Below are 10,585 nucleotides of genomic sequence, written 5' to 3'. Positions count from 1 at the left end.
AGAAGGCTGAGACTGCCTATTCTTGTCATTCTCAGAGGAGACATTATTACTAGGAATTCCTTGTTGACAAATCATTTTCAGATATCGTATTCTACCATTAAAACATTTGGCATTTTGATGTCTCCTCATCCCTTTGGAAATTGCTTCTTTTTCCCAAACCTTAGTATTACAGTCAAATGTCTCAGTGTTCATTGTACTCAGGATCCATTCATGCATTGCTGCTGATATAACTTTCAAAGGCCCCAGTATCTTTTTGCATTCTAAGTTGGCATTTTCAAAAGCCAGAGATTCAATAAGTAAACATCTAGCTTCTAGGTCTGTTACTCTTACTTATACAACCTTAGTTCATCATTGTAAAAAAAAAAGTCACTAAAGGGTTCTCTCTGGCCCTGTTTAACCCTGATATATGATTCGATTCTCTTTCATATTTCCTGAATCCTGTCCCAAGCATTTATAGTCACTGTGCTACATAAGGTGTGTTTGTCATAGAGAGCCTGGTCCTGAGGATCAGAGTAATGGCCCTTGCCAAGAATTTGATCTTTGGAAACCTCAAATCCATTTGTGTTTCCCTTTTCTAAAATTTTTGTCTCTTCTCTCTAGTAGCATTTTCATATCATCTGGGGTCCATTTTCTATTACCACTGATATTAATTGAAGCCAATCATGTCAGGTAGCCTTATTGATTGATTTCCCTAACAAATGGTGAATGCAGGGTATAAGATACTATTGCTTGCTTACTTTCATTTAGATCACTCATACCTTTAGGTTGCTGTGTATATTTTTTTGACCACCTTAGGGTATTTTGTGCTAGATGGCTTCTCAGAGGATATTACTGGATAGGCAGCTAAAACTCTGTGTAAGTCATCCTGGACTCTTGCATAAGATAAGTCTGAATCTTGTCCTTGTACCTTTTCTCCCTGCTTATCAGTTTTGATAATTTCCTCAACCTTTTCAAATCTCTTTACCACTGACTTTTGTAAAGTCTGAATCTCCTGTCCAGTGTTCTGTTCTAATGCCCTGACTGAGGATTCCAAGGTATAAAATTTGTCCATTAAAGATAACATCTCATCCTAAGACATAATTTTGATGGCATGCATATTACCTTCCTGAAGAGATACCTTACCCATTAATGTATCATAACTTTTCAGCAGATTCTGAATATTAAATTCAGCAGCACAAAGTTTCAGATAATGTCTCAGCACCCTTCGACATGAATTGGATTTTATCTGTCAAATTAATGTCATCCTTTTCAATAGTATTAATTTTTTTTCAACTAGCTGTTCATTATTAGTCTATAAAGACTGTAGCATTTGTAAAAATGCCTCATTCTTGGCTCTGTTATCAAACCATTTTCTTTATGGTATAATATGAAAAACAAAACTCATTCCCAAAATCAAATAAATGAATGCATGAGGAAAATCACATAAGCCTTGCAGAATATCATCCACAGTGTAAGCAAAATAGTTATTAAATTCCTGAATGGTAATAATCTCTACAAACATATCTTTCAAATTTATTAATTTACTCACCACCACTAGCTTTCAGCAAGTTGTTGTAGGGGCAATAATCTTTATTGAGCAGCAGGTGTTGTGGCTGCAGCCCAGTGGAGGGGAGGCACAACCAGTGGCAGCATGGGGCGCTTTGTGCTGTTTTGGTTCCTTTTGGGAGCTCCACTGTGGCTATCGGGGGTTTGACAAGAAAGTCATTTAGTAGGTAAAGTCAAGTCAAATGTCGTGGAATAAGAAACCTTCCGGGTGGTGGAACTTTTGGGTTCTTTTTGGTTTATCCCCATAGGTATGGATTTACTAGTCACATGAGTGCCAGATAAAGTTACAAAATAATCCCACACTAGCTCAGAATTGTGTATAACAAAGGATTATTTATTTAGGGGTAGACTCACAGTTCACAGTCCTCTGCATGAACAGGGAACAGGAACCGAATCCAGAACCCAGAGAAGAGAGAGAGTAAGCATGCGCTTTCCATCAGCATTCATAGTATGAGAGGCCATGCCCAAGTAGGCTGGTATCTTAAACACTACTGCTGACTGAAGGAGTTCCTACAGCACTCAGGCTATACTAAAAATGATTTTAGGTGAAAACTTCAAAATAATCTAATTTTTACTGATTATATTTTTTAGTTTAACCCTTTCTTGGCCTCCAAGAGAATCTGAGAAACATGCAATTAATTTTTGTATTCTTGGATCACCATATGATCCAGAAGAAATATTTTTAAAAACTTCCTTGATTCCAATTTAGTCCTATTTTCCTTCCTAATCCACCCTAAGCATGTATATGTTGTTATTCTTAAAAGTTTTTTTATGTTTCACAAAAATATAAATTTTAAAAATGAATTTTTAGTAATCACATATAAAAAGGAATTTGGGTGGTTTGGGCTTTCAGTGCCTAATAGGCCTGAAATGAGAAAAAAAATCTCCATTTTTTTTATTTAAAGGACAATATAAGCATTTTTATTTTGCTAATACTGCAAATACAGGAGAAGAAGGCATCTATCTATAACTCTCAGTACAGACAACTCATACTATTAGCTATCAACGTTATCAAAGATCTGAGAAAAAATTAGAATAGGAAGTGTAATCTAAATGACCTCGGTATCAATCATTAAACCCTTTAAATGCCATATTCTGCAGATCTCTGAGAATGTTGAGGGCCATCTATTAAATCTAGCTGATTTTAACACTTTATTATTAGTCGTTTATTTTAGACTTAACCTTGACAGCATATACAGAAGGCTAAATAAAGCTTTTGTTTGCAAATGAAGACATTTATACTTAGCCTGACTACAAGCATAATTTTGAGCACATTAAAAAGTCTTATCATTTTTAAGGTTGAATGTCTTAAATATCTTTAACATTTTACAAGTTAGTAGCTTTTTGTAAGATTATGATTTTGCAGTTTCATCCCTGTTAAGTTTGAACCTTAAACATTTGAATTAAATATCTCTTAACATAAAAATAAAACTTTAAATCAAACGTAGAATATAGTTCAAAAGTAGTGCTGTTTTGATGACTACATTTTTCTTTTCTCCTTTGTATGCCTGTGAATTCATAATGAACTCCCACAAACATGAACTTACCCATACCTACTCTTCTTTTAAACTACCTAGCTACACATTGCCTGTTGTTGTTGTTGTTGAAGTTGGTGATTCACAGTAAACCATTGGTCGTATCCACCCAACAGTAACGTGGAGCAGGTCTCACAGAAGGTGCCTCATGAAGCAGAGAAGGCAGCTTACTAACATTAATTCTTCCTCTTATAACTCAACATCTAATGTGTCAGACTCTACCCGTGCTACTGAGTCTGCTTCCATTTTGAACTTCTCGGCTGAGAGTTCTGAGCACGATTAATAAAAACTCAGAGACAGATACTGGGGTTCACCTGAAGGCCAGAAAAGCAAAGCAGCAAGCCTCTGGCTCTTACCTCGATCTCAGCTCAAAAATAGTGATCCTACCTCCAGGAATTTTAGAGTGAGACTGAGACTGAGAGCTGTCTCCTCCTCTTTTGTAATCTTCTCCAGTTTTGGGATTAAAGGCATGCACCATCACTGCCTGGTTCCTACAGCAAGCTAATGTGGCTACTGGGATTAAATAAAGCTGTGTGTCATTGCTGCCTGGTCTGTAAGTCTGGCCAGTGTGACTGTTTTACTTTTCTGATCTTCAGGCAAGTTTTGTTTATTAAAATACAAATAAAATGCCATTATCGAAAGCTGTGCTATAATGCTTTCTATGTGCCTCTTGTTCAAGAGAGAGGAAGTTAGGCAAATCTGGAGACAGGCTTTATTATGTTTGCTTAGAGTTTGCCATGTCTCATGTAAGAAAAAAAAAATCCTGGAAGAAACTTATGCCAGGATAGGGATGATCCCCTTTCTTTTGTCTTTACATCTTGGAAAGAGAAAATGTTCAGTAATTCAAGTCATCACAGCTTTGTGTGGACAAAAGTGTCCTTTGTTTCCAGTGTGCTCAGAGGGCAAGAGGAATAAACCCTATCCTTCCCAAGGTGCTTTTTGGTCATGGTGTTTCATCACAGTAATAGAAATCCCAACTAAGACAGCACCCAAAATCTAGTCTTAGAAACAGAGAAATGAAATTTTCTAAGACAAACATAAGCTAACAGAATTCACTGACAATCAATCTTGAATTTTGTTTTCTTTTGCTTTTCTAATATACAACCCTGGCTGTCCTAGGACTTGTTATGTAGCCAGGTTGGCTTCTAACTCACAGAGAGAGATCGTTCCAAGTGCTGGGATAAAAGGTCTGCACCACCACCCTGAACCTAAAGTAAGTTCTTAATGGATTTATTCGCCTGGTAGTAAAAGGACGATGGCTACCACCATGAAAACACTCAACGAAGTAAAAAAAATATTGGCCAAGAAATATGGAAATGAAAAAGAAAATGTATTTATTGCTTTAGAAAACCACAAGCACGCAACTATAAATCCTAGGGGTGATGAAAAGGAAGACATGATTTGTAGGACAACCAGGAATCAATATTTATCTCTGTCTGCCTTTGTGAACCACTGTCCCACAAACAATCACAGATCAGGTAATGCCATTTGTTGAGTCAAGACGGCAGTTCATAAAGAACCTGGTTGCTTTGGCTCAAAGATCCACCCCACTGGTAGAAAGGAGAAGATTGCCAGGGTCCCAGCAATAGAGTTTTCTATCATGGGATGCATTGGCTTCCATGTGAAGCAGATCCATGTCCCAATAAATAGCATTGATACGGTGGCTGAGTAGTTTCTCACCTTGGGAACAAGAGGACAGGTGAGGGTGAGAAGTCTGTCCAGGAAAAAAATCTGCCTACATGTTTTGTGGTTTTCTTTCCTTTCCCCCCTTCTAACATGTTTTCTATTTTTAAGTTAAAATAATTTTGAAAAAAAATAATTTCCATAAAAATATTTAAAATGTAGGCGTTCATCCTCACTTATGAATAAAAACCTTCAAAACAAGTATGTTGAATCCTCCAAGTAGAAGGTACAGAGTTGAGTGGATGAATTAAAAACCACGTGCTGCCGAGGTGGGTCAGCTGGGGAAGTGTTTACCATGCAACAGCGAATACCCATGTCTGACATCGGCTGTTATGAAGGCTGGGCACTGGAGGTCGCTGATGGTCATCCCAGCACCTGGTCACTTCAGATCCTGGTGATTTTCTGACCAGGCAGTCTAGCCAAACCGGCAAGGCCCTTAAGCTGAAAAAAAAAAAAAAGGGGGGTGGTGGGGGATGTGTTTAAGGAAGATGTGTGATATCAACCTTCACATACACACATATAAACTGCACATGATCCCCTGATGCTACTGTCTTTTAATTCTTTAACTGCTGCCTTTTCATTCTTTAAGTGTTATTGAGCCAGATCAAGATGGTAGCCCCCAGATGGCAACACTTCTTCTTTCCAGGCATTCTAGCATCTCCCAAAATGATTTGCCTTTGAGGGAGGAGACAGAGAAACAATGCCTGGACTCTCATGTAAGGATCTCCCATCTACCAGGGAGTGTTAATAGCTCCATTACCACAGCTGACCACCTCTGTATTACTCTGCCCTGGTGCATGGCTGTAGGAGCAAAGCCCAAGATGGCACCATGTTGAGTTCTGAAGAGAAAGCAACCACACAAGGGGCCAGCCTCACTTTTTGTAGCCAGCCAGTCAACAGACTAGATTGCTTACCTAGTCTATATACCAGCCCTCTCTCCTCTCTGTTTCTGTTCTTTCCCCTCCCCTCCCTACTTTTCCTGTTTTATTTTCTTCTTTAGAAGAAGCCAGGCTGGCTTGGTTTGCTGCAGGACGTTTAGCCTCTTCAGAGCTAGGCTGCATTTTAAGAATATATATCTTCCTCTCTCCTTCTGCAGTAGGACTTCATCAAGATCACTTCATGGAAATTCTAACCAGGAAGACTCAAGCTGGCACTTGGAGAAAGGGAGAAACTCAAGGAGGAACCCAGCCGTGCTTTGTAAAGGTCCAGCAGTCCCCAACAGCTTCCCACAGCTTTGACAAGTTAGGCAACAGTGGGACCATCTCAATGTACTCTCATGCCCACCAAAAGAATTATTTCTTTTTAAACCACAGTTAGACAGATGTTTGCAGAAACAAGCAGCTGCAGGCAGTAATGAAAACTTACAAACATTTGGAGATAGCAATGAAAAACATTCTTTTCTTAGCAAACAGGGTCTGGAATGTGACCTTCGACCACAGAACTGTGACAATCATTCCTCAAGGCAGTTTCTTGCTTTGTCATCTGAACCCCACCCCCACCCCTGCCTCCTCAGAGAGCTATGGGGACACAGACTCTGTCACATGGGTCCGCTTCCACTCAGACCGCACTCTTTCCATGCTTTCTGTCTCTGGTGCTGGGGCTTGCGGTCTTCTCAGAGCCTAGGACAAGCTATTGTTTGTTGTACATGTGTCTGTGGCATTAATAACTCTCCTCATAAACTTCTGACCTCCAACAGTTCATCTCAGAGGCCCCCTTGAACACCACAGCCAGGCCTGATGGAGTCTCAAAAATCAAACCAAGCAAAAGAGACAAACAATGAAGTTGAGTTGACCTGGGCCTTTGTCATCTCAGCTGCTGTTCTACCAAGCCCCCACCACGTCCCCTCTCTCGTGGTAAACCCCATAGCTGTTTCAGGTCTTACTTCCTTTATGATAAGCCTATATCTCATCTCAACTCTCTCTAAAGCATTGACTTTGTATATCTGACCTTTTTTTTATCTCTGTTCAAAGAGTCTCAAGGGGCTCCTGAGATGATCGAGCTTATACTTTAAATTATTTAGACCAGTGGATGGACACATTTAGCTTAAACTAATTTCCTCCACTTTCCTTTTTAAAAATACCAGCACCGTTTTCCAGGTTAGGAGCAGATTATCATGGGATCTTCTAAATCCCTTTCTCCAAATTCTAGGCTTCTCGGCAAGGCGGTGTGTTTGGTGCCTGAGTTAGTCACTGGGTGGAGTCCTCAGGGGAGGCATTATCCTAACTGGGTTAGTGTTCTACTGACCTGGGTCAGATGACCAGGCTCCTGCGTGTCAGTTGGTTTGGCCCCTTTCTTCAGCAACACCGATCACATCTGGTTCAAATTAAAGGTCTTCCAGGCTGAGGGCTGGTCACTGAGTCCGAGGCGGCTCTACGTGGCCCTCCCAGAAACAGCCACCTGGGCAGCTTTAGGCTCCACATTCTCCCCGCACCCCCTTTGTGCATCTCACAGTGTTCTCCCCACACCCACAGCACCGGCTGTTTACAATACTCCGCCGTTTTCTTCAGGGGAAAGTCACTTCCCGGTTTCATTTTCTTGATATTTGGACTTAAATTTGTTTTCTCTTTGCCCACAATCTACTAGAGGTTTTCTTTCTATGAAAGCTGAAAAAAAAATTGCCTTGAAAATTATAAAGAAAAATGGCCCAACCCTTTGCCTCTCATTCACTCCCGTTAACCTTGGGATGATACAGGATCTATTACAAGAGCAGCAAGACCGGCCTTACTAAAGGACCACTGTGGGAAAATAACCCACAAAACTATTTTGTTACTGTTACTTAAATTTAAAATGAAAAAAGAGACACGAATGAAGGAAAAAGTCAGCCTTGCTTTCATCTATTCAATCATTCATTCATGCTTCCTTTTTTCCAGTTAGTCTGGGTGCCCTTTGTAGTTAGCATGAGTTACAGATAGACAAACAAACGAAGAGAACCAATCATCTGGAACTGATGAACAACTAAAGGCCCCTGGTTTCTCTAACAGAAACTAAATCTTCAAAAGGGATGTTTCAAAACTTCTTGGAACTTTTGTTTCCAGCATTTTAACTTACTTACCAATCTCAGCCAGACACAAACTAGCCAGAGTCAAGTTAAATCCAGTGATTTTTCAAGCAAATAAACCCCAAGCTTACTAAGCACAAGAACTGATTGTATGAGGACAAGATACTTTAAAATCCGTTGTCCTTATCCTACACCAATACACTTTTGTTATATGAACTTTTCATGAGAGACACAGTCACCTACTTGCCCAACTCACAAACTAAAGTGATGAGATTGTTCAGTCGTTTACTAAAAGAATCCAACCACAAAAGCTATGCGTGGCAAAGCAAAAAATTGTCTATTGAATGGAGAGATTGTAAAGGGGTGATCCCTTTACCTACTCAGACAAAACAAAGGTTCACTGTCACCATCTGAAGGCTGTTGACATCTTTGACAGCCAGAAGTCAAAGATGAGATTACCACGAGGGCCATAGTCCTCCAGGCAAGCACTATAGGGTTAGAGATAAAGATCTAGAGAGTGCTCTTTTTTTTTCCCCAACAAAGAAACAAGTCCCTTTCAATAAAGCTGAGAGAATTGCTAGGGCTGGAGAGATGGCTCAGTGGTTAAGAGCATTGCCTGATCTTCCAGAAGTCCTGAGTTCAATTCCCAGCAACCTCATGGTGACTCACACCATCTTTAATGAGATCTAATGCCCTCTTCTGGCATGTGGGCATACACGCAGACAGAATATTGTAATATACATAATAAATAAATAAATATTTAAAAAAAATAGATGTAATAAGTACCTTGGTGAAGGGACTTTACTGGAGAGCCGGGATGACCATGTAAGTAGGCTCTCAACAGCCGCAAGCATTTAAAAAGGATGTGGGTTGATTCTAGGATTATTGGGACAGGAGGAATAGCATAGTAGATGCCAGTAAGAAAATGGTAGCCAGAGGGCAGTGTTTTAATCCCAGCCTTGTGGCTCCCTTGAACTACAGCCATATCGCCTCAAATGAATGAGTTTAAGGTGAGAACCAACAGAGAAGTCCCTTCTCCAGTAGCCAGCAGGCTCTGTTGTGAATGAAACAATGAACAAAATTTCCATTCTAAGGAGTTTCCTTGACATGGGTGGTATGTTAAATTCCTACACATTTGGGACACTGCGGTGAGAGGATTCCTGCATGTTCTAGGCCAACTGGAGACACTAAGTGAGATCTTGATTTAAAAAAAACAACAACAACAACAAAAAGAACCCCCTCAGCAACAACAACAGTATAAATCTCCAAACAAATACAGAAACCCCTAAGGGAAGAATTTCTAGGTAAAAATGGAGGTGACAATAAGGACACAAGACACATGTGGTGTGTGAAAGTGTACTTGAGATCACAAGTTCAGTATACTTCTCATTGATGGATACCCATTTGAATTGACATAACAGAAATTTACTGGGAATATTAACTTTAATCATACAATCCTGAATGGATGTCATAAAAAAAATCACAAATGAAAGCAAAATTTAGAAAATGTTCAGAAAATGTAAGTTTTGTGCTTCCTGTTTAAGAGCCATTATGCATAGGCTGTCTTCACAGAACAGAATCCAAAGTTTACCCACCCCCACCCCAACACACTCACCTCCTGCCAGTTAACCAGGCCAGCAGCATCCTTTCCCCAGGGCTCTCGTGCTCCCTCTCCTGGCCGCCCTGGTGATGTGCAGCTATGCCCTGTTAGCTGTGGCCTGCCTCAGAACTCAAGTATGCTGAGTCAGAAGACATTTGTGCTCCTAGGCTAAAAGACAATTTCCCGTTTCTAGTGTCTGAAAGAAAGGACTTCCGATCCCTCAAACAGTGAGCGACAGCTAGATTCAGAAGTCGCATGGTGGGAGGTGGAGCAAACTCCTGCATATTGCCTTCCGACTGCCGTGTGTGTGACACGATACATGAGTTCACACACTTAATACATACACAAAGACCCGCAACAAAAATTAAGAATGAAAGGTGGGGCTCCTGGAGGAGAAAGTGTTTTAACGTCCCCTGCATGTTATTTTTCTGCCTTTTCTGCATGCGCTCTGTAGCGAGCCGTCTACAAGCTGAGGCGTTTCAGTAAACTGAAATGTCCCTCTGCTGAGTGTCAAAGGCTTATTAGAAAACGCCATCTCGATCTGGAACTGCGTGGAAGCGTGGGGCAGACCTGGGAAGAGGACAGCACGCCATTCCTCTGCCAGAGCGATCTACGTGGTGCGCACGACTCTCCCACGCGCGGAGAAATCCACACCGCTGGTCCTGGCGCCGCACGCGAGCCTCTCCTCTCCACCAGCTCTCCTCCCGACTGAATCCACTTATTCCCCTGCCGCAGCGTTTCCCCGCCTCCGCGTCCAGCCCATTCGCGCAGGCGGTTGTCTTCCCTTGTGATTCTGACTTCGAGTTTCTATAAAGAGTGACAAGACACAGGAAGAAAGCGAAGGCTTCGCGGAGCCGCGGTGAGCAGGTTTGTGCTTCTTTGTGCTTATGTGCCTCGGGAGCAATATTCTGGGCGCTGGAGGAAAGCCCCACTCCAGGGACGTCAGCGAAGCTGAAAGCGAAAGAAAACCGCACCTTAGCTGAGCCGCTTAGTGAGCGGCGCGTGGGAGCGCGCCCCCTGGTGGCTCCTCTTATCCACGTCCGATGAGGCCGCACAAGCAACTGTCTTGTCAGTCTGGCTCCAAAAGGCACAAGTACTGCTATAAACGTTGAATGTACATTCTACAATACATAAGAATTAAACTCGGATGGTACATATGTTGCTGTTAGAAGGGTTCAGAAGTATCCGTGCATCACTCCTATTTAACGCATATGTGTTACATAT

At 41.3% G+C, this 10,585-nt stretch overlaps 1 long non-coding RNA gene across 2 annotated transcripts; it reads right to left on the bottom strand.

Moving 5' to 3' along the window:
* Positions 1-4,389: 4,389 nt before the first annotated feature.
* LOC126510719 (uncharacterized) lies at positions 4,390-10,369 on the bottom strand. Of its 2 annotated transcripts, none has more exons than XR_007594469.1 (2): positions 9,377-10,369; positions 4,390-7,366 (listed from the first exon to the last, which is right to left on the bottom strand). It is a non-coding gene; the product is annotated as an uncharacterized lncRNA (long non-coding RNA). The 2 variants fall into 2 exon arrangements; XR_007594470.1 differs by having other exon boundaries at positions 4,390-5,204.
* Positions 10,370-10,585: the final 216 nt, after the last annotated feature.

Source organism: Alexandromys fortis, unplaced genomic scaffold (genome assembly GCF_014885135.2).
Source record: "Alexandromys fortis isolate MF-2015 unplaced genomic scaffold, M_Fortis_MF-2015_v1.1 scaffold_64, whole genome shotgun sequence".
In the NCBI taxonomy this organism is placed as follows: domain Eukaryota; kingdom Metazoa; phylum Chordata; class Mammalia; order Rodentia; family Cricetidae; genus Alexandromys; species Alexandromys fortis.
This window is presented reverse-complemented; position numbering and strand designations above follow the sequence as displayed.